This window comes from Ascidiella aspersa, chromosome 3 (genome assembly GCF_963924565.1).
Source record: "Ascidiella aspersa chromosome 3, kaAscAspe10.2, whole genome shotgun sequence".
NCBI lineage: Eukaryota > Metazoa > Chordata > Ascidiacea > Phlebobranchia > Ascidiidae > Ascidiella > Ascidiella aspersa.
Window position 1 is genome coordinate 11,545,025 of NC_139449.1, and position 22,364 is coordinate 11,567,388.

A 22,364-nucleotide genomic window follows, 5' to 3' on the forward strand; every position below is an offset into this window, starting at 1 on the left:
TTATTTTCATTTTCTATATTAAGTATATGTTTGTTCCAACCTTTTGTATCAAAAAAAATATTATTCAGCTTTTCTTTATTGTTTTGTCTTTATATATGCGCACGTATTTATCTGTTATGTTTCAGTTTTCAAATGTTATTCATGTAATTTCATGGTTCCAAATATACAGCAAAGTTCGTGTATTTCATTAATGTTTCAACTACCAACTTCCAATCAGTTATATCTAGAATTATGTTAAGGTTTACAATTTGAGCGGAATCGAAATAACATAAGAGTAGAAAAAGCAAATGAATAACTTCAGCCTTTGAAAAAGATCTCCCCGTCGGGGAATCGAACCCCGGTCTCCCGCGTGACAGGCAGGGATACTGACCACTATACTAACGAGGAAGACCTGACAGGGTAGCATACCTATATTGGCTGGTGTTATTTCGCGTTTTGAATAATAAGAAAGAAAAAAAAAGCTTCTGAGATTTGGAATGTCACATTTACAAATTAATATATCATATCAACTCTATCCATATTTTTGTTAACAATTGTATGGTTTACTAATCGAACCGTGTTTCTTATACATCTCAGATGATGAAAATATTCAACATTAAACGTAAGACTACTTGCAAACAAATTAAATTGCATTTGAACTTTATTGATTTGTGTGTCTTTCAAAAAGAACAAGAATTGGTGATTTCAAAATAATAGCTAAACACATTTTTGTTGAATACTGTAAAGTTGTAAAACCATCAGTGATAATTGGAAATATTATTTTAATTGGCTCGTCATTATACGTGTATATTTATCAACAAGCTTTAGATATCTCTAGTTTAACTAAGTGAAGATTTATATTCAGTTGAGTACTTATTCAAGGTACTGAAAAACTTATTTTGTATATTTGTCTTTAGTGCATCGTTTGCTTTGATGAGATTGAAACCGAAAAATACTTGATAAACTGATCAAAGAGGTAATACAGATTGTGATTAGTACATCAAAGGGACAGCCGTTCTGCAAGCGGGTGGTCAATGAATTTGAAAAAACAACACTGATAAGGTTAACAGAAAATTTCAGCAGCGCTTCATTAGACAGTTCTCCTTTTTTGTTTGTAATTATCAAAATCAACTTTGCTGCCTATAAAAATATGGAATCAACTACTTGGCTTATACTTCGTTTGACACAATTATAAAAGCGAGTTCAATTTATCGCAAGACGACTTTAGTAATAAAATGTCACCCAATGCTGTTGAGAACTGCAATGCAATCGGACTCCTGAGCATGAGTTTCTGTGAAACGCTTCACGCGTCTCCAAAGATTGAAAGATTTCATACAGCGAAACCAAGACGTAGAATGAAGAGACAATCAACCAACAGTAAACCCACTTGCATTAACAAATCTGCAACGACTAGTACAACAAGGAAACGAGCTCGAAGCGAAGAAAATGAACATGTAAACGATCGTTTGCAATGCCAACCAGAATGCCTTTTCAAAGACTATCGACAGCAAGCGAAACGTTTTAGACACGTGTCAGATATCACTGCTTGCAAAAATCCTTCTTACGCTCACCAAACAACTACAGTGCCAATTGGAAGAAGAATCAATTTCAGTAAAACATCTGATGTTGGTCCATCTTTCACGAACCTGTCATGCTCTTCGTTGGTTACCAGTGTTCTGCGAGGTCAACATGGTCGGCGTTGTCAGCAAAACTTGCGCACGTGTGCTGTTGCATAAAATGTTGCATCATTTTATTATTTTCATTTTCTATATTAAGTATATGTTTGTTCCAACCTTTTGTATTAAAAAAAATATTATTCAGCTTTTCTTTATTGTTTTGTCTTTATATATGCGCACGTATTTATCTGTTATGTTTCAGTTTTCAAATGTTATTCATGTAATTTCATGGTTCCAAATATACAGCAAAGTTCGTGTATTTCATTTATGTTTCAACTACCAACTTCCAATCAGTTATATCTAGAATTATGTTAAGGTTTACAATTTGAGCGGAATCGAAATAACATAAGAGTAGAAAAAGCAAATGAATAACTTCAGCCTTTGAAAAAGATCTCCCCGTCGGGGAATCGAACCCCGGTCTCCCGCGTGACAGGCGGGGATACTGACCACTATACTAACGAGGAAGACGTGACAGGGTAGCATACCTATATTGGCTGGTGTTATTTCGCGTTTTGAATAATAAGAAAGAAAAAAAAAGCTTCTGAGATTTGGAATGTCACATTTACAAATTAATATATCATATCAACTCTATCCATATTTTTGTTAACAATTGTATGGTTTACTAATCGAACCGTGTTTCCTATACATCTCAGATGATAGAAATATTCAACATTAAACGTAAGACCACTTGCAAACAAATTAAATTGCATTTGAACGTTATTGATTTGTGTGTCTTTCAAAAAGAACAAGAATTGGTGATTTCAAAATAATAGCTAAACACATTTTTGTTGAATACTGTAAAGTTGTAAAACCATCAGTGATAATTGGAAATATTATTTTAATTGGCTCGTCATTATACGTGTATATTTATCAACAAGCTTTAGATATCTCTAGTTTAACTAAGTGAAGATTTATATTCAGTTGAGTACTTATTCAAGGTACTGAAAAACTTATTTTGTATATTTGTCTTTAGTGCATCGTTTGCTTTGATGAGATTGAAACCGAAAAATACTTGATAAACTGATTAAAGAGGTAATACAGATTGTGATTAGTACATCAAAGGGACAGCCGTTCTGCAAGCGGGTGGGTCAATGAATTTGAAAAAACAACACTGATAAGGTTAACAGAAAATTTCAGCATTGCTTCATTAGACAGTTCTCCTTTTTTCTTTGTAATTATCAAAATCAGCTTTGCTGCCTATATAAATACGGAATCAACTACTTGGCTTATACTTCGTTTGACACAATTATAAAAGCGAGTTCAATTTATCGCAAGACGACTTTAGTAATAAAATGTCACCCAATGCTGTTGAGAACTGCAATGCAATCGGACTCCTGAGCATGAGTTTCTGTGAAACGCTTCACGTGTCTCCAAAGATTGAAATATTTCATACAGCGAAACCAAGACGTAGAATGAAGAGACAATCAACCAACAGTAAACCCACTTGCATTAACAAATCTGCAACGACTAGTACAACAAGGAAACGAGCTCGAAGCGAAGAAAATGAACATGTAAACGATCGTTTGCAATGCCAACCAGAATGCCTTTTCAAAGACTATCGACAGCAAGCGAAACGTTTTAGACACGTGTCAGATATCACTGCTTGCAAAAATTCTTCTTACGCTCACCAAACAACTACAGTGCCAATTGGAAGAAGAATCAATTTCAGTAAAATATCTGATGTTGGTCCATCTTTCCCGAACCTGTCATGCTCTTCGTTGGTTACCAGTGTTCTGCGAGGTCAACATGGTCGGCGTTGTCAGCAAAACTTGCGCACGTGTGCTGTTGCATAAAATGTTGCATCATTTTATTATTTTCATTTTCTATATTAAGTATATGTTTGTTCCAACCTTTTGTATTAAAAAAATATTATTCAGCTTTTCTTTATTGTTTTGTCTTTATATATGCGCACGTATTTATCTGTTATGTTTCAGTTTTCAAATGTTATTCATGTAATTTCATGGTTCCAAATATACAGCAAAGTTCGTGTATTTCATTCATGTTTCAACTACCAACTTCCAATCAGTTATATCTAGAATTATGTTAAGGTTTACAATTTGAGCGGAATCGAAATAACATAAGAGTAGAAAAAGCAAATGAACAACTTCAGCCTTTGAAAAAGATCTCCCCGTCGGGGAATCGAACCCCGGTCTCCCGCGTGACAGGCGGGGATACTGACCACTATACTAACGAGGAAGACGTGACATGGTAGCATACCTATATTGGCTGGTGTTATTTCGCGTTTTGAATAATAAAAAAAAAAAAAAGCTTCTGAGATTTGGAATGTCACATTTACAAATTAATATATCATATTAACTCTATCCATATTTTTGTTAACAATTGTATGGTTTACTAATCGAACCGTGTTTCCTATACATCTCAGATGATGAAAATATTCAACATTAAACGTAAGACTACTTGCAAACAAATTAAATTGCATTTGAACTTTATTGATTTGTGTGTCTTTCAAAAAGAACAAGAATTGGTGATTTCAAAATAATAGCTAAACACATTTTTGTTGAATACTGTAAAGTTGTAAAACCATCAGTGATAATTGGAAATATTATTTTAATTGGCTCGTCATTATACGTGTATATTTATCAACAAGCTTTAGATATCTCTAGTTTAACTAAGTGAAGATTTATATTCAGTTGAGTACTTATTCAAGGTACTGAAAAACTTATTTTGTATATTTGTCTTTAGTGCATCGTTTGCTTTGATGAGATTGAAACCGAAAAATACTTGATAAACTGATCAAAGAGGTAATACAGATTGTGATTAGTACATCAAAGGGACAGCCGTTCTGCAAGCGGGTGGGTCAATGAATTTGAAAAAACAACACTGATAAGGTTAACAGAAAATTTCAGCAGCGCTTCATTAGACAGTTCTCCTTTTTTCTTTGTAATTATCAAAATCAGCTTTGCTGCCTATATAAATACGGAATCAACTACTTGGCTTATACTTCGTTTGACACAATTATAAAAGCGAGTTCAATTTATCGCAAGACGACTTTAGTAATAAAATGTCACCCAATGCTGTTGAGAACTGCAATGCAATCGGACTCCTGAGCATGAGTTTCTGTGAAACGCTTCACGTGTCTCCAAAGATTGAACGATTTCATACAGCGAAACCAAGACGTAGAATGAAGAGACAATCAACCAACAGTAAACCCACTTGCATTAACAAATCTGCAACGACTAGTACAACAAGGAAACGAGCTCGAAGCGAAGAAAATGAACATGTAAACGATCGTTTGCAATGCCAACCAGAATGCCTTTTCAAAGACTATCGACAGCAAGCGAAACGTTTTAGACACGTGTCAGATATCACTGCTTGCAAAAATCCTTCTTACGCTCACCAAACAACTACAGTGCCAATTGGAAGAAGAATCAATTTCAGTAAAATATCTGATGTTGGTCCATCTTTCCCGAACCTGTCATGCTCTTCGTTGGTTACCAGTGTTCTGCGAGGTCAACATGGTCGAAGTTGTCAGCAAAACTTGCGCACGTGTGCTGTTGCATAAAATGTTGCATAATTTTATTATTTTCATTTTCTATATTAAGTATATGTTTGTTCCAACCTTTTGTATTAAAAAAAATATTATTCAGCTTTTCTTTATTGTTTTGTCTTTATATATGCGCACGTATTTATCTGTTATGTTTCAGTTTTCAAATGTTATTCATGTAATTTCATGGTTCCAAATATACAGCAAAGTTCGTGTATTTCATTCATGTTTCAACTACCAACTTCCAATCAGTTATATCTAGAATTATGTTAAGGTTTACAATTTGAGCGGAATCGAAATAACATAAGAGTAGAAAAAGCAAATGAATAACTTCAGCCTTTGAAAAAGATCTCCCCGTCGGGGAATCGAACCCCGGTCTCCCGCGTGACAGGCGGGGATACTGACCACTATACTAACGAGGAAGACGTGACAGGGTAGCATACCTATATTGGCTGGTGTTATTTCGCGTTTTGAATAATAAAAAAAAAAAAAGCTTCTGAGATTTGGAATGTCACATTTACAAATTAATATATCATATTAACTCTATCCATATTTTTGTTAACAATTGTATGGTTTACTAATCGAACCGTGTTTCCTATACATCTCAGATGATGAAAATATTCAACATTAAACGTAAGACTACTTGCAAACAAATTAAATTGCATTTGAACTTTATTGATTTGTGTGTCTTTCAAAAAGAACAAGAATTGGTGATTTCAAAATAATAGCTAAACACATTTTTGTTGAATACTGTAAAGTTGTAAAACCATCAGTGATAATTGGAAATATTATTTTAATTGGCTCGTCATTATACGTGTATATTTATCAACAAGCTTTAGATATCTCTAGTTTAACTAAGTGAAGATTTATATTCAGTTGAGTACTTATTCAAGGTACTGAAAAACTTATTTTGTATATTTGTCTTTAGTGCATCGTTTGCTTTGATGAGATTGAAACCGAAAAATACTTGATAAACTGATCAAAGAGGTAATACAGATTGTGATTAGTACATCAAAGGGACAGCCGTTCTGCAAGCGGGTGGTCAATGAATTTGAAAAAACAACACTGATAAGGTTAACAGAAAATTTCAGCAGCGCTTCATTAGACAGTTCTCCTTTTTTGTTTGTAATTATCAAAATCAACTTTGCTGCCTATAAAAATATGGAATCAACTACTTGGCTTATACTTCGTTTGACACAATTATAAAAGCGAGTTCAATTTATCGCAAGACGACTTTAGTAATAAAATGTCACCCAATGCTGTTGAGAACTGCAATGCAATCGGACTCCTGAGCATGAGTTTCTGTGAAACGCTTCACGTGTCTCCAAAGATTGAAAGATTTCATACAGCGAAACCAAGACGTAGAATGAAGAGACAATCAACCAACAGTAAACCCACTTGCATTAACAAATCTGCAACGACTAGTACAACAAGGAAACGAGCTCGAAGCGAAGAAAATGAACATGTGAACGATCGTTTGCAATGCCAACCAGAATGCCTTTTCAAAGACTATCGACAGCAAGCGAAACGTTTTAGACACGTGTCAGATATCACTGCTTGCAAAAATCCTTCTTACGCTCACCAAACAACTACAGTGCCAATTGGAAGAAGAATCAATTTCAGTAAAATATCTGATGTTGGTCCATCTTTCCCGAACCTGTCATGCTCTTCGTTGGTTACCAGTGTTCTGCGAGGTCAACATGGTCGGCGTTGTCAGCAAAACTTGCGCACGTGTGCTGTTGCATAAAATGTTGCATCATTTTATTATTTTCATTTTCTATATTAAGTATATGTTTGTTCCAACCTTTTGTATCAAAAAAAATATTATTCAGCTTTTCTTTATTGTTTTGTCTTTATATATGCGCACGTATTTATCTGTTATGTTTCAGTTTTCAAATGTTATTCATGTAATTTCATGGTTCCAAATATACAGCAAAGTTCGTGTATTTCATTAATGTTTCAACTACCAACTTCCAATCAGTTATATCTAGAATTATGTTAAGGTTTACAATTTGAGCGGAATCGAAATAACATAAGAGTAGAAAAAGCAAATGAATAACTTCAGCCTTTGAAAAAGATCTCCCCGTCGGGGAATCGAACCCCGGTCTCCCGCGTGACAGGCAGGGATACTGACCACTATACTAACGAGGAAGACGTGACAGGGTAGCATACCTATATTGGCTGGTGTTATTTCGCGTTTTGAATAATAAGAAAGAAAAAAAAAGCTTCTGAGATTTGGAATGTCACATTTACAAATTAATATATCATATCAACTCTATCCATATTTTTGTTAACAATTGTATGGTTTACTAATCGAACCGTGTTTCTTATACATCTCAGATGATGAAAATATTCAACATTAAACGTAAGACTACTTGCAAACAAATTAAATTGCATTTGAACTTTATTGATTTGTGTGTCTTTCAAAAAGAACAAGAATTGGTGATTTCAAAATAATAGCTAAACACATTTTTGTTGAATACTGTAAAGTTGTAAAACCATCAGTGATAATTGGAAATATTATTTTAATTGGCTCGTCATTATACGTGTATATTTATCAACAAGCTTTAGATATCTCTAGTTTAACTAAGTGAAGATTTATATTCAGTTGAGTACTTATTCAAGGTACTGAAAAACTTATTTTGTATATTTGTCTTTAGTGCATCGTTTGCTTTGATGAGATTGAAACCGAAAAATACTTGATAAACTGATCAAAGAGGTAATACAGATTGTGATTAGTACATCAAAGGGACAGCCGTTCTGCAAGCGGGTGGTCAATGAATTTGAAAAAACAACACTGATAAGGTTAACAGAAAATTTCAGCATTGCTTCATTAGACAGTTCTCCTTTTTTCTTTGTAATTATCAAAATCAGCTTTGCTGCCTATATAAATACGGAATCAACTACTTGGCTTATACTTCGTTTGACACAATTATAAAAGCGAGTTCAATTTATCGCAAGACGACTTTAGTAATAAAATGTCACCCAATGCTGTTGAGAACTGCAATGCAATCGGACTCCTGAGCATGAGTTTCTGTGAAACGCTTCACGTGTCTCCAAAGATTGAAATATTTCATACAGCGAAACCAAGACGTAGAATGAAGAGACAATCAACCAACAGTAAACCCACTTGCATTAACAAATCTGCAACGACTAGTACAACAAGGAAACGAGCTCGAAGCGAAGAAAATGAACATGTAAACGATCGTTTGCAATGCCAACCAGAATGCCTTTTCAAAGACTATCGACAGCAAGCGAAACGTTTTAGACACGTGTCAGATATCACTGCTTGCAAAAATTCTTCTTACGCTCACCAAACAACTACAGTGCCAATTGGAAGAAGAATCAATTTCAGTAAAATATCTGATGTTGGTCCATCTTTCCCGAACCTGTCATGCTCTTCGTTGGTTACCAGTGTTCTGCGAGGTCAACATGGTCGGCGTTGTCAGCAAAACTTGCGCACGTGTGCTGTTGCATAAAATGTTGCATCATTTTATTATTTTCATTTTCTATATTAAGTATATGTTTGTTCCAACCTTTTGTATTAAAAAAATATTATTCAGCTTTTCTTTATTGTTTTGTCTTTATATATGCGCACGTATTTATCTGTTATGTTTCAGTTTTCAAATGTTATTCATGTAATTTCATGGTTCCAAATATACAGCAAAGTTCGTGTATTTCATTCATGTTTCAACTACCAACTTCCAATCAGTTATATCTAGAATTATGTTAAGGTTTACAATTTGAGCGGAATCGAAATAACATAAGAGTAGAAAAAGCAAATGAACAACTTCAGCCTTTGAAAAAGATCTCCCCGTCGGGGAATCGAACCCCGGTCTCCCGCGTGACAGGCGGGGATACTGACCACTATACTAACGAGGAAGACGTGACAGGGTAGCATACCTATATTGGCTGGTGTTATTTCGCGTTTTGAATAATAAAAAAAAAAAAAAGCTTCTGAGATTTGGAATGTCACATTTACAAATTAATATATCATATTAACTCTATCCATATTTTTGTTAACAATTGTATGGTTTACTAATCGAACCGTGTTTCCTATACATCTCAGATGATGAAAATATTCAACATTAAACGTAAGACTACTTGCAAACAAATTAAATTGCATTTGAACTTTATTGATTTGTGTGTCTTTCAAAAAGAACAAGAATTGGTGATTTCAAAATAATAGCTAAACACATTTTTGTTGAATACTGTAAAGTTGTAAAACCATCAGTGATAATTGGAAATATTATTTTAATTGGCTCGTCATTATACGTGTATATTTATCAACAAGCTTTAGATATCTCTAGTTTAACTAAGTGAAGATTTATATTCAGTTGAGTACTTATTCAAGGTACTGAAAAACTTATTTTGTATATTTGTCTTTAGTGCATCGTTTGCTTTGATGAGATTGAAACCGAAAAATACTTGATAAACTGATCAAAGAGGTAATACAGATTGTGATTAGTACATCAAAGGGACAGCCGTTCTGCAAGCGGGTGGGTCAATGAATTTGAAAAAACAACACTGATAAGGTTAACAGAAAATTTCAGCAGCGCTTCATTAGACAGTTCTCCTTTTTTCTTTGTAATTATCAAAATCAGCTTTGCTGCCTATATAAATACGGAATCAACTACTTGGCTTATACTTCGTTTGACACAATTATAAAAGCGAGTTCAATTTATCGCAAGACGACTTTAGTAATAAAATGTCACCCAATGCTGTTGAGAACTGCAATGCAATCGGACTCCTGAGCATGAGTTTCTGTGAAACGCTTCACGTGTCTCCAAAGATTGAACGATTTCATACAGCGAAACCAAGACGTAGAATGAAGAGACAATCAACCAACAGTAAACCCACTTGCATTAACAAATCTGCAACGACTAGTACAACAAGGAAACGAGCTCGAAGCGAAGAAAATGAACATGTAAACGATCGTTTGCAATGCCAACCAGAATGCCTTTTCAAAGACTATCGACAGCAAGCGAAACGTTTTAGACACGTGTCAGATATCACTGCTTGCAAAAATCCTTCTTACGCTCACCAAACAACTACAGTGCCAATTGGAAGAAGAATCAATTTCAGTAAAATATCTGATGTTGGTCCATCTTTCCCGAACCTGTCATGCTCTTCGTTGGTTACCAGTGTTCTGCGAGGTCAACATGGTCGAAGTTGTCAGCAAAACTTGCGCACGTGTGCTGTTGCATAAAATGTTGCATAATTTTATTATTTTCATTTTCTATATTAAGTATATGTTTGTTCCAACCTTTTGTATTAAAAAAAATATTATTCAGCTTTTCTTTATTGTTTTGTCTTTATATATGCGCACGTATTTATCTGTTATGTTTCAGTTTTCAAATGTTATTCATGTAATTTCATGGTTCCAAATATACAGCAAAGTTCGTGTATTTCATTCATGTTTCAACTACCAACTTCCAATCAGTTATATCTAGAATTATGTTAAGGTTTACAATTTGAGCGGAATCGAAATAACATAAGAGTAGAAAAAGCAAATGAATAACTTCAGCCTTTGAAAAAGATCTCCCCGTCGGGGAATCGAACCCCGGTCTCCCGCGTGACAGGCGGGGATACTGACCACTATACTAACGAGGAAGACGTGACAGGGTAGCATACCTATATTGGCTGGTGTTATTTCGCGTTTTGAATAATAAAAAAAAAAAAAAGCTTCTGAGATTTGGAATGTCACATTTACAAATTAATATATCATATTAACTCTATCCATATTTTTGTTAACAATTGTATGGTTTACTAATCGAACCGTGTTTCCTATACATCTCAGATGATGAAAATATTCAACATTAAACGTAAGACTACTTGCAAACAAATTAAATTGCATTTGAACTTTATTGATTTGTGTGTCTTTCAAAAAGAACAAGAATTGGTGATTTCAAAATAATAGCTAAACACATTTTTGTTGAATACTGTAAAGTTGTAAAACCATCAGTGATAATTGGAAATATTATTTTAATTGGCTCGTCATTATACGTGTATATTTATCAACAAGCTTTAGATATCTCTAGTTTAACTAAGTGAAGATTTATATTCAGTTGAGTACTTATTCAAGGTACTGAAAAACTTATTTTGTATATTTGTCTTTAGTGCATCGTTTGCTTTGATGAGATTGAAACCGAAAAATACTTGATAAACTGATCAAAGAGGTAATACAGATTGTGATTAGTACATCAAAGGGACAGCCGTTCTGCAAGCGGGTGGTCAATGAATTTGAAAAAACAACACTGATAAGGTTAACAGAAAATTTCAGCAGCGCTTCATTAGACAGTTCTCCTTTTTTGTTTGTAATTATCAAAATCAACTTTGCTGCCTATAAAAATATGGAATCAACTACTTGGCTTATACTTCGTTTGACACAATTATAAAAGCGAGTTCAATTTATCGCAAGACGACTTTAGTAATAAAATGTCACCCAATGCTGTTGAGAACTGCAATGCAATCGGACTCCTGAGCATGAGTTTCTGTGAAACGCTTCACGTGTCTCCAAAGATTGAAAGATTTCATACAGCGAAACCAAGACGTAGAATGAAGAGACAATCAACCAACAGTAAACCCACTTGCATTAACAAATCTGCAACGACTAGTACAACAAGGAAACGAGCTCGAAGCGAAGAAAATGAACATGTGAACGATCGTTTGCAATGCCAACCAGAATGCCTTTTCAAAGACTATCGACAGCAAGCGAAACGTTTTAGACACGTGTCAGATATCACTGCTTGCAAAAATCCTTCTTACGCTCACCAAACAACTACAGTGCCAATTGGAAGAAGAATCAATTTCAGTAAAATATCTGATGTTGGTCCATCTTTCCCGAACCTGTCATGCTCTTCGTTGGTTACCAGTGTTCTGCGAGGTCAACATGGTCGGCGTTGTCAGCAAAACTTGCGCACGTGTGCTGTTGCATAAAATGTTGCATCATTTTATTATTTTCATTTTCTATATTAAGTATATGTTTGTTCCAACCTTTTGTATCAAAAAAAATATTATTCAGCTTTTCTTTATTGTTTTGTCTTTATATATGCGCACGTATTTATCTGTTATGTTTCAGTTTTCAAATGTTATTCATGTAATTTCATGGTTCCAAATATACAGCAAAGTTCGTGTATTTCATTAATGTTTCAACTACCAACTTCCAATCAGTTATATCTAGAATTATGTTAAGGTTTACAATTTGAGCGGAATCGAAATAACATAAGAGTAGAAAAAGCAAATGAATAACTTCAGCCTTTGAAAAAGATCTCCCCGTCGGGGAATCGAACCCCGGTCTCCCGCGTGACAGGCAGGGATACTGACCACTATACTAACGAGGAAGACGTGACAGGGTAGCATACCTATATTGGCTGGTGTTATTTCGCGTTTTGAATAATAAGAAAGAAAAAAAAAGCTTCTGAGATTTGGAATGTCACATTTACAAATTAATATATCATATCAACTCTATCCATATTTTTGTTAACAATTGTATGGTTTACTAATCGAACCGTGTTTCTTATACATCTCAGATGATGAAAATATTCAACATTAAACGTAAGACTACTTGCAAACAAATTAAATTGCATTTGAACTTTATTGATTTGTGTGTCTTTCAAAAAGAACAAGAATTGGTGATTTCAAAATAATAGCTAAACACATTTTTGTTGAATACTGTAAAGTTGTAAAACCATCAGTGATAATTGGAAATATTATTTTAATTGGCTCGTCATTATACGTGTATATTTATCAACAAGCTTTAGATATCTCTAGTTTAACTAAGTGAAGATTTATATTCAGTTGAGTACTTATTCAAGGTACTGAAAAACTTATTTTGTATATTTGTCTTTAGTGCATCGTTTGCTTTGATGAGATTGAAACCGAAAAATACTTGATAAACTGATCAAAGAGGTAATACAGATTGTGATTAGTACATCAAAGGGACAGCCGTTCTGCAAGCGGGTGGTCAATGAATTTGAAAAAACAACACTGATAAGGTTAACAGAAAATTTCAGCAGCGCTTCATTAGACAGTTCTCCTTTTTTGTTTGTAATTATCAAAATCAACTTTGCTGCCTATAAAAATATGGAATCAACTACTTGGCTTATACTTCGTTTGACACAATTATAAAAGCGAGTTCAATTTATCGCAAGACGACTTTAGTAATAAAATGTCACCCAATGCTGTTGAGAACTGCAATGCAATCGGACTCCTGAGCATGAGTTTCTGTGAAACGCTTCACGCGTCTCCAAAGATTGAAAGATTTCATACAGCGAAACCAAGACGTAGAATGAAGAGACAATCAACCAACAGTAAACCCACTTGCATTAACAAATCTGCAACGACTAGTACAACAAGGAAACGAGCTCGAAGCGAAGAAAATGAACATGTAAACGATCGTTTGCAATGCCAACCAGAATGCCTTTTCAAAGACTATCGACAGCAAGCGAAACGTTTTAGACACGTGTCAGATATCACTGCTTGCAAAAATCCTTCTTACGCTCACCAAACAACTACAGTGCCAATTGGAAGAAGAATCAATTTCAGTAAAACATCTGATGTTGGTCCATCTTTCACGAACCTGTCATGCTCTTCGTTGGTTACCAGTGTTCTGCGAGGTCAACATGGTCGGCGTTGTCAGCAAAACTTGCGCACGTGTGCTGTTGCATAAAATGTTGCATCATTTTATTATTTTCATTTTCTATATTAAGTATATGTTTGTTCCAACCTTTTGTATTAAAAAAAATATTATTCAGCTTTTCTTTATTGTTTTGTCTTTATATATGCGCACGTATTTATCTGTTATGTTTCAGTTTTCAAATGTTATTCATGTAATTTCATGGTTCCAAATATACAGCAAAGTTCGTGTATTTCATTAATGTTTCAACTACCAACTTCCAATCAGTTATATCTAGAATTATGTTAAGGTTTACAATTTGAGCGGAATCGAAATAACATAAGAGTAGAAAAAGCAAATGAATAACTTCAGCCTTTGAAAAAGATCTCCCCGTCGGGGAATCGAACCCCGGTCTCCCGCGTGACAGGCGGGGATACTGACCACTATACTAACGAGGAAGACGTGACAGGGTAGCATACCTATATTGGCTGGTGTTATTTCGCGTTTTGAATAATAAGAAAGAAAAAAAAAGCTTCTGAGATTTGGAATGTCACATTTACAAATTAATATATCATATCAACTCTATCCATATTTTTGTTAACAATTGTATGGTTTACTAATCGAACCGTGTTTCCTATACATCTCAGATGATAGAAATATTCAACATTAAACGTAAGACCACTTGCAAACAAATTAAATTGCATTTGAACGTTATTGATTTGTGTGTCTTTCAAAAAGAACAAGAATTGGTGATTTCAAAATAATAGCTAAACACATTTTTGTTGAATACTGTAAAGTTGTAAAACCATCAGTGATAATTGGAAATATTATTTTAATTGGCTCGTCATTATACGTGTATATTTATCAACAAGCTTTAGATATCTCTAGTTTAACTAAGTGAAGATTTATATTCAGTTGAGTACTTATTCAAGGTACTGAAAAACTTATTTTGTATATTTGTCTTTAGTGCATCGTTTGCTTTGATGAGATTGAAACCGAAAAATACTTGATAAACTGATTAAAGAGGTAATACAGATTGTGATTAGTACATCAAAGGGACAGCCGTTCTGCAAGCGGGTGGTCAATGAATTTGAAAAAACAACACTGATAAGGTTAACAGAAAATTTCAGCAGCGCTTCATTAGACAGTTCTCCTTTTTTGTTTGTAATTATCAAAATCAACTTTGCTGCCTATAAAAATATGGAATCAACTACTTGGCTTATACTTCGTTTGACACAATTATAAAAGCGAGTTCAATTTATCGCAAGACGACTTTAGTAATAAAATGTCACCCAATGCTGTTGAGAACTGCAATGCAATCGGACTCCTGAGCATGAGTTTCTGTGAAACGCTTCACGCGTCTCCAAAGATTGAAAGATTTCATACAGCGAAACCAAGACGTAGAATGAAGAGACAATCAACCAACAGTAAACCCACTTGCATTAACAAATCTGCAACGACTAGTACAACAAGGAAACGAGCTCGAAGCGAAGAAAATGAACATGTAAACGATCGTTTGCAATGCCAACCAGAATGCCTTTTCAAAGACTATCGACAGCAAGCGAAACGTTTTAGACACGTGTCAGATATCACTGCTTGCAAAAATCCTTCTTACGCTCACCAAACAACTACAGTGCCAATTGGAAGAAGAATCAATTTCAGTAAAACATCTGATGTTGGTCCATCTTTCACGAACCTGTCATGCTCTTCGTTGGTTACCAGTGTTCTGCGAGGTCAACATGGTCGGCGTTGTCAGCAAAACTTGCGCACGTGTGCTGTTGCATAAAATGTTGCATCATTTTATTATTTTCATTTTCTATATTAAGTATATGTTTGTTCCAACCTTTTGTATTAAAAAAAATATTATTCAGCTTTTCTTTATTGTTTTGTCTTTATATATGCGCACGTATTTATCTGTTATGTTTCAGTTTTCAAATGTTATTCATGTAATTTCATGGTTCCAAATATACAGCAAAGTTCGTGTATTTCATTAATGTTTCAACTACCAACTTCCAATCAGTTATATCTAGAATTATGTTAAGGTTTACAATTTGAGCGGAATCGAAATAACATAAGAGTAGAAAAAGCAAATGAATAACTTCAGCCTTTGAAAAAGATCTCCCCGTCGGGGAATCGAACCCCGGTCTCCCGCGTGACAGGCGGGGATACTGACCACTATACTAACGAGGAAGACGTGACAGGGTAGCATACCTATATTGGCTGGTGTTATTTCGCGTTTTGAATAATAAGAAAGAAAAAAAAAAGCTTCTGAGATTTGGAATGTCACATTTACAAATTAATATATCATATCAACTCTATCCATATTTTTGTTAACAATTGTATGGTTTACTAATCGAACCGTGTTTCCTATACATCTCAGATGATAGAAATATTCAACATTAAACGTAAGACCACTTGCAAACAAATTAAATTGCATTTGAACGTTATTGATTTGTGTGTCTTTCAAAAAGAACAAGAATTGGTGATTTCAAAATAATAGCTAAACACATTTTTGTTGAATACTGTAAAGTTGTAAAACCATCAGTGATAATTGGAAATATTATTTTAATTGGCTCGTCATTATACGTGTATATTTATCAACAAGCTTTAGATATCTCTAGTTTAACTAAGTGAAGATTTATATTCAGTTGAGTACTTATTAAAGGTACTGAAAAACTTATTTTGTATATTTGTCTTTAGTGCATCGTTTGCTTTGATGAGATTGAAACCGAAAAATACTTGATAAACTGATTAAAGAGGTAATACAGATTGTGATTAGTACATCAAAGGGACAGCCGTTCTGCAAGCGGGTGGGTCAATGAATTTGAAAAAACAACACTGATAAGGTTAACAGAAAATTTCAGCATTGCTTCATTAGACAGTTCTCCTTGTTTCTTTGTAATTATCAAAATCAGCTTTGCTGCCTATATAAATACGGAATCAACTACTTGGCTTATACTTCGTTTGACACAATTATAAAAGCGAGTTCAATTTATCGCAAGACGACTTTAGTAATAAAATGTCACCCAATGCTGTTGAGAACTGCAATGCAATCGGACTCCTGAGCATGAGTTTCTGTGAAACGCTTCACGTGTCTCCAAAGATTGAAATATTTCATACAGCGAAACCAAGACGTAGAATGAAGAGACAATCAACCAACAGTAAACCCACTTGCATTAACAAATCTGCAACGACTAGTACAACAAGGAAACGAGCTCGAAGCGAAGAAAATGAACATGTAAACGATCGTTTGCAATGCCAACCAGAATGCCTTTTCAAAGACTATCGACAGCAAGCGAAACGTTTTAGACACGTGTCAGATATCACTGCTTGCAAAAATTCTTCTTACGCTCACCAAACAACTACAGTGCCAATTGGAAGAAGAATCAATTTCAGTAAAATATCTGATGTTGGTCCATCTTTCCCGAACCTGTCATGCTCTTCGTTGGTTACCAGTGTTCTGCGAGGTCAACATGGTCGGCGTTGTCAGCAAAACTTGCGCACGTGTGCTGTTGCATAAAATGTTGCATCATTTTATTATTTTCATTTTCTATATTAAGTATATGTTTGTTCCAACCTTTTGTATTAAAAAAATATTATTCAGCTTTTCTTTATTGTTTTGTCTTTATATATGCGCACGTATTTATCTGTTATGTTTCAGTTTTCAAATGTTATTCATGTAATTTCATGGTTCCAAATATACAGCAAAGTTCGTGTATTTCATTCATGTTTCAACTACCAACTTCCAATCAGTTATATCTAGAATTATGTTAAGGTTTACAATTTGAGCGGAATCGAAATAACATAAGAGTAGAAAAAGCAAATGAATAACTTCAGCCTTTGAAAAAGATCTCCCCGTCGGGGAATCGAACCCCGGTCTCCCGCGTGACAGGCGGGGATACTGACCACTATACTAACGAGGAAGACGTGACAGGGTAGCATACCTATATTGGCTGGTGTTATTTCGCGTTTTGAATAATAAAAAAAAAAAAAAGCTTCTGAGATTTGGAATGTCACATTTACAAATTAATATATCATATTAACTCTATCCATATTTTTGTTAACAATTGTATGGTTTACTAATCGAACCGTGTTTCCTATACATCTCAGATGATGAAAATATTCAACATTAAACGTAAGACTACTTGCAAACAAATTAAATTGCATTTGAACTTTATTGATTTGTGTGTCTTTCAAAAAGAACAAGAATTGGTGATTTCAAAATAATAGCTAAACACATTTTTGTTGAATACTGTAAAGTTGTAAAACCATCAGTGATAATTGGAAATATTATTTTAATTGGCTCGTCATTATACGTGTATATTTATCAACAAGCTTTAGATATCTCTAGTTTAACTAAGTGAAGATTTATATTCAGTTGAGTACTTATTCAAGGTACTGAAAAACTTATTTTGTATATTTGTCTTTAGTGCATCGTTTGCTTTGATGAGATTGAAACCGAAAAATACTTGATAAACTGATCAAAGAGGTAATACAGATTGTGATTAGTACATCAAAGGGACAGTGGTTCTGCAAGCGGGTGGGTCAATGAATTTGAAAAAACAACACTGATAAGGTTAACAGAAAATTTCAGCAGCGCTTCATTAGACAGTTCTCCTTTTTTCTTTGTAATTATCAAAATCAGCTTTGCTGCCTATATAAATACGGAATCAACTACTTGGCTTATACTTCGTTTGACACAATTATAAAAGCGAGTTCAATTTATCGCAAGACGACTTTAGTAATAAAATGTCACCCAATGCTGTTGAGAACTGCAATGCAATCGGACTCCTGAGCATGAGTTTCTGTGAAACGCTTCACGTGTCTCCAAAGATTGAACGATTTCATACAGCGAAACCAAGACGTAGAATGAAGAGACAATCAACCAACAGTAAACCCACTTGCATTAACAAATCTGCAACGACTAGTACAACAAGGAAACGAGCTCGAAGCGAAGAAAATGAACATGTAAACGATCGTTTGCAATGCCAACCAGAATGCCTTTTCAAAGACTATCGACAGCAAGCGAAACGTTTTAGACACGTGTCAGATATCACTGCTTGCAAAAATCCTTCTTACGCTCACCAAACAACTACAGTGCCAATTGGAAGAAGAATCAATTTCAGTAAAATATCTGATGTTGGTCCATCTTTCCCGAACCTATCATGCTCTTCGTTGGTTACCAGTGTTCTGCGAGGTCAACATGGTCGAAGTTGTCAGCAAAACTTGCGCACGTGTGCTGTTGCATAATTTTATTATTTTCATTTTCTATATTAAGTATATGTTTGTTCCAACCTTTTGTATTAAAAAAAATATTATTCAGCTTTTCTTTATTGTTTTGTCTTTATATATGCGCACGTATTTATCTGTTATGTTTCAGTTTTCAAATGTTATTCATGTAATTTCATGGTTCCAAATATACAGCAAAGTTCGTGTATTTCATTCATGTTTCAACTACCAACTTCCAATCAGTTATATCTAGAATTATGTTAAGGTTTACAATTTGAGCGGAATCGAAATAACATAAGAGTAGAAAAAGCAAATGAATAACTTCAGCCTTTGAAAAAGATCTCCCCGTCGGGGAATCGAACCCCGGTCTCCCGCGTGACAGGCGGGGATACTGACCACTATACTAACGAGGAAGACGTGACAGGGTAGCATACCTATATTGGCTGGTGTTATTTCGCGTTTTGAATAATAAGAAAGAAAAAAAAAGCTTCTGAGATTTGGAATGTCACATTTACAAATTAATATATCATATCAACTCTATCCATATTTTTGTTAACAATTGTATGGTTTACTAATCGAACCGTGTTTCCTATACATCTCAGATGATAGAAATATTCAACATTAAACGTAAGACCACTTGCAAACAAATTAAATTGCATTTGAACGTTATTGATTTGTGTGTCTTTCAAAAAGAACAAGAATTGGTGATTTCAAAATAATAGCTAAACACATTTTTGTTGAATACTGTAAAGTTGTAAAACCATCAGTGATAATTGGAAATATTATTTTAATTGGCTCGTCATTATACGTGTATATTTATCAACAAGCTTTAGATATCTCTAGTTTAACTAAGTGAAGATTAATATTCAGTTGAGTACTTATTAAAGGTACTGAAAAACTTATTTTGTATATTTGTCTTTAGTGCATCGTTTGCTTTGATGAGATTGAAACCGAAAAATACTTGATAAACTGATTAAAGAGGTAATACAGATTGTGATTAGTACATCAAAGGGACAGCCGTTCTGCAAGCGGGTGGGTCAATGAATTTGAAAAAACAACACTGATAAGGTTAACAGAAAATTTCAGCATTGCTTCATTAGACAGTTCTCCTTGTTTCTTTGTAATTATCAAAATCAGCTTTGCTGCCTATATAAATACGGAATCAACTACTTGGCTTATACTTCGTTTGACACAATTATAAAAGCGAGTTCAATTTATCGCAAGACGACTTTAGTAATAAAATGTCACCCAATGCTGTTGAGAACTGCAATGCAATCGGACTCCTGAGCATGAGTTTCTGTGAAACGCTTCACGTGTCTCCAAAGATTGAAATATTTCATACAGCGAAACCAAGACGTAGAATGAAGAGACAATCAACCAACAGTAAACCCACTTGCATTAACAAATCTGCAACGACTAGTACAACAAGGAAACGAGCTCGAAGCGAAGAAAATGAACATGTAAACGATCGTTTGCAATGCCAACCAGAATGCCTTTTCAAAGACTATCGACAGCAAGCGAAACGTTTTAGACACGTGTCAGATATCACTGCTTGCAAAAATTCTTCTTACGCTCACCAAACAACTACAGTGCCAATTGGAAGAAGAATCAATTTCAGTAAAATATCTGATGTTGGTCCATCTTTCCCGAACCTGTCATGCTCTTCGTTGGTTACCAGTGTTCTGCGAGGTCAACATGGTCGGCGTTGTCAGCAAAACTTGCGCACGTGTGCTGTTGCATAAAATGTTGCATCATTTTATTATTTTCATTTTCTATATTAAGTATATGTTTGTTCCAACCTTTTGTATTAAAAAAATATTATTCAGCTTTTCTTTATTGTTTTGTCTTTATATATGCGCACGTATTTATCTGTTATGTTTCAGTTTTCAAATGTTATTCATGTAATTTCATGGTTCCAAATATACAGCAAAGTTCGTGTATTTCATTCATGTTTCAACTACCAACTTCCAATCAGTTATATCTAGAATTATGTTAAGGTTTACAATTTGAGCGGAATCGAAATAACATAAGAGTAGAAAAAGCAAATGAATAACTTCAGCCTTTGAAAAAGATCTCCCCGTCGGGGAATCGAACCCCGGTCTCCCGCGTGACAGGCGGGGATACTGACCACTATACTAACGAGGAAGACGTGACAGGGTAGCATACCTATATTGGCTGGTGTTATTTCGCGTTTTGAATAATAAAAAAAAAAAAAAGCTTCTGAGATTTGGAATGTCACATTTACAAATTAATATATCATATTAACTCTATCCATATTTTTGTTAACAATTGTATGGTTTACTAATCGAACCGTGTTTCCTATACATCTCAGATGATGAAAATATTCAACATTAAACGTAAGACTACTTGCAAACAAATTAAATTGCATTTGAACTTTATTGATTTGTGTGTCTTTCAAAAAGAACAAGAATTGGTGATTTCAAAATAATAGCTAAACACATTTTTGTTGAATACTGTAAAGTTGTAAAACCATCAGTGATAATTGGAAATATTATTTTAATTGGCTCGTCATTATACGTGTATATTTATCAACAAGCTTTAGATATCTCTAGTTTAACTAAGTGAAGATTTATATTCAGTTGAGTACTTATTCAAGGTACTGAAAAACTTATTTTGTATATTTGTCTTTAGTGCATCGTTTGCTTTGATGAGATTGAAACCGAAAAATACTTGATAAACTGATCAAAGAGGTAATACAGATTGTGATTAGTACATCAAAGGGACAGTGGTTCTGCAAGCGGGTGGGTCAATGAATTTGAAAAAACAACACTGATAAGGTTAACAGAAAATTTCAGCAGCGCTTCATTAGACAGTTCTCCTTTTTTCTTTGTAATTATCAAAATCAGCTTTGCTGCCTATATAAATACGGAATCAACTACTTGGCTTATACTTCGTTTGACACAATTATAAAAGCGAGTTCAATTTATCGCAAGACGACTTTAGTAATAAAATGTCACCCAATGCTGTTGAGAACTGCAATGCAATCGGACTCCTGAGCATGAGTTTCTGTGAAACGCTTCACGTGTCTCCAAAGATTGAACGATTTCATACAGCGAAACCAAGACGTAGAATGAAGAGACAATCAACCAACAGTAAACCCACTTGCATTAACAAATCTGCAACGACTAGTACAACAAGGAAACGAGCTCGAAGCGAAGAAAATGAACATGTAAACGATCGTTTGCAATGCCAACCAGAATGCCTTTTCAAAGACTATCGACAGCAAGCGAAACGTTTTAGACACGTGTCAGATATCACTGCTTGCAAAAATCCTTCTTACGCTCACCAAACAACTACAGTGCCAATTGGAAGAAGAATCAATTTCAGTAAAATATCT

The 22,364-nt window shown here is 34.4% G+C and overlaps 13 non-coding genes across 13 annotated transcripts; all 13 read right to left on the reverse strand.

Moving 5' to 3' along the window:
* Positions 1-315: 315 nt before the first annotated feature.
* Positions 316-387, reverse strand: Trnad-guc (transfer RNA aspartic acid (anticodon GUC)). Its single transcript has one exon. It is a non-coding gene; the product is annotated as a tRNA-Asp (tRNA).
* Positions 388-2,047: 1,660 nt separating this feature from the next.
* On the reverse strand, positions 2,048-2,119 carry Trnad-guc (transfer RNA aspartic acid (anticodon GUC)). Its single transcript has one exon. It is a non-coding gene; the product is annotated as a tRNA-Asp (tRNA).
* A 1,660-nt stretch (positions 2,120-3,779) lies between these two features.
* Positions 3,780-3,851, reverse strand: Trnad-guc (transfer RNA aspartic acid (anticodon GUC)). The gene has a single exon. It is a non-coding gene; the product is annotated as a tRNA-Asp (tRNA).
* A 1,659-nt stretch (positions 3,852-5,510) lies between these two features.
* Positions 5,511-5,582, reverse strand: Trnad-guc (transfer RNA aspartic acid (anticodon GUC)). Its single transcript has one exon. It is a non-coding gene; the product is annotated as a tRNA-Asp (tRNA).
* A 1,657-nt stretch (positions 5,583-7,239) lies between these two features.
* On the reverse strand, positions 7,240-7,311 carry Trnad-guc (transfer RNA aspartic acid (anticodon GUC)). Its single transcript has one exon. It is a non-coding gene; the product is annotated as a tRNA-Asp (tRNA).
* Positions 7,312-8,970: 1,659 nt separating this feature from the next.
* On the reverse strand, positions 8,971-9,042 carry Trnad-guc (transfer RNA aspartic acid (anticodon GUC)). The gene has a single exon. It is a non-coding gene; the product is annotated as a tRNA-Asp (tRNA).
* Positions 9,043-10,701: 1,659 nt separating this feature from the next.
* Trnad-guc (transfer RNA aspartic acid (anticodon GUC)) lies at positions 10,702-10,773 on the reverse strand. The gene has a single exon. It is a non-coding gene; the product is annotated as a tRNA-Asp (tRNA).
* Positions 10,774-12,431: 1,658 nt separating this feature from the next.
* Positions 12,432-12,503, reverse strand: Trnad-guc (transfer RNA aspartic acid (anticodon GUC)). Its single transcript has one exon. It is a non-coding gene; the product is annotated as a tRNA-Asp (tRNA).
* Positions 12,504-14,163: 1,660 nt separating this feature from the next.
* Positions 14,164-14,235, reverse strand: Trnad-guc (transfer RNA aspartic acid (anticodon GUC)). The gene has a single exon. It is a non-coding gene; the product is annotated as a tRNA-Asp (tRNA).
* Positions 14,236-15,895: 1,660 nt separating this feature from the next.
* Trnad-guc (transfer RNA aspartic acid (anticodon GUC)) lies at positions 15,896-15,967 on the reverse strand. The gene has a single exon. It is a non-coding gene; the product is annotated as a tRNA-Asp (tRNA).
* A 1,661-nt stretch (positions 15,968-17,628) lies between these two features.
* Trnad-guc (transfer RNA aspartic acid (anticodon GUC)) lies at positions 17,629-17,700 on the reverse strand. Its single transcript has one exon. It is a non-coding gene; the product is annotated as a tRNA-Asp (tRNA).
* Positions 17,701-19,347: 1,647 nt separating this feature from the next.
* On the reverse strand, positions 19,348-19,419 carry Trnad-guc (transfer RNA aspartic acid (anticodon GUC)). Its single transcript has one exon. It is a non-coding gene; the product is annotated as a tRNA-Asp (tRNA).
* A 1,660-nt stretch (positions 19,420-21,079) lies between these two features.
* On the reverse strand, positions 21,080-21,151 carry Trnad-guc (transfer RNA aspartic acid (anticodon GUC)). Its single transcript has one exon. It is a non-coding gene; the product is annotated as a tRNA-Asp (tRNA).
* Positions 21,152-22,364: the final 1,213 nt, after the last annotated feature.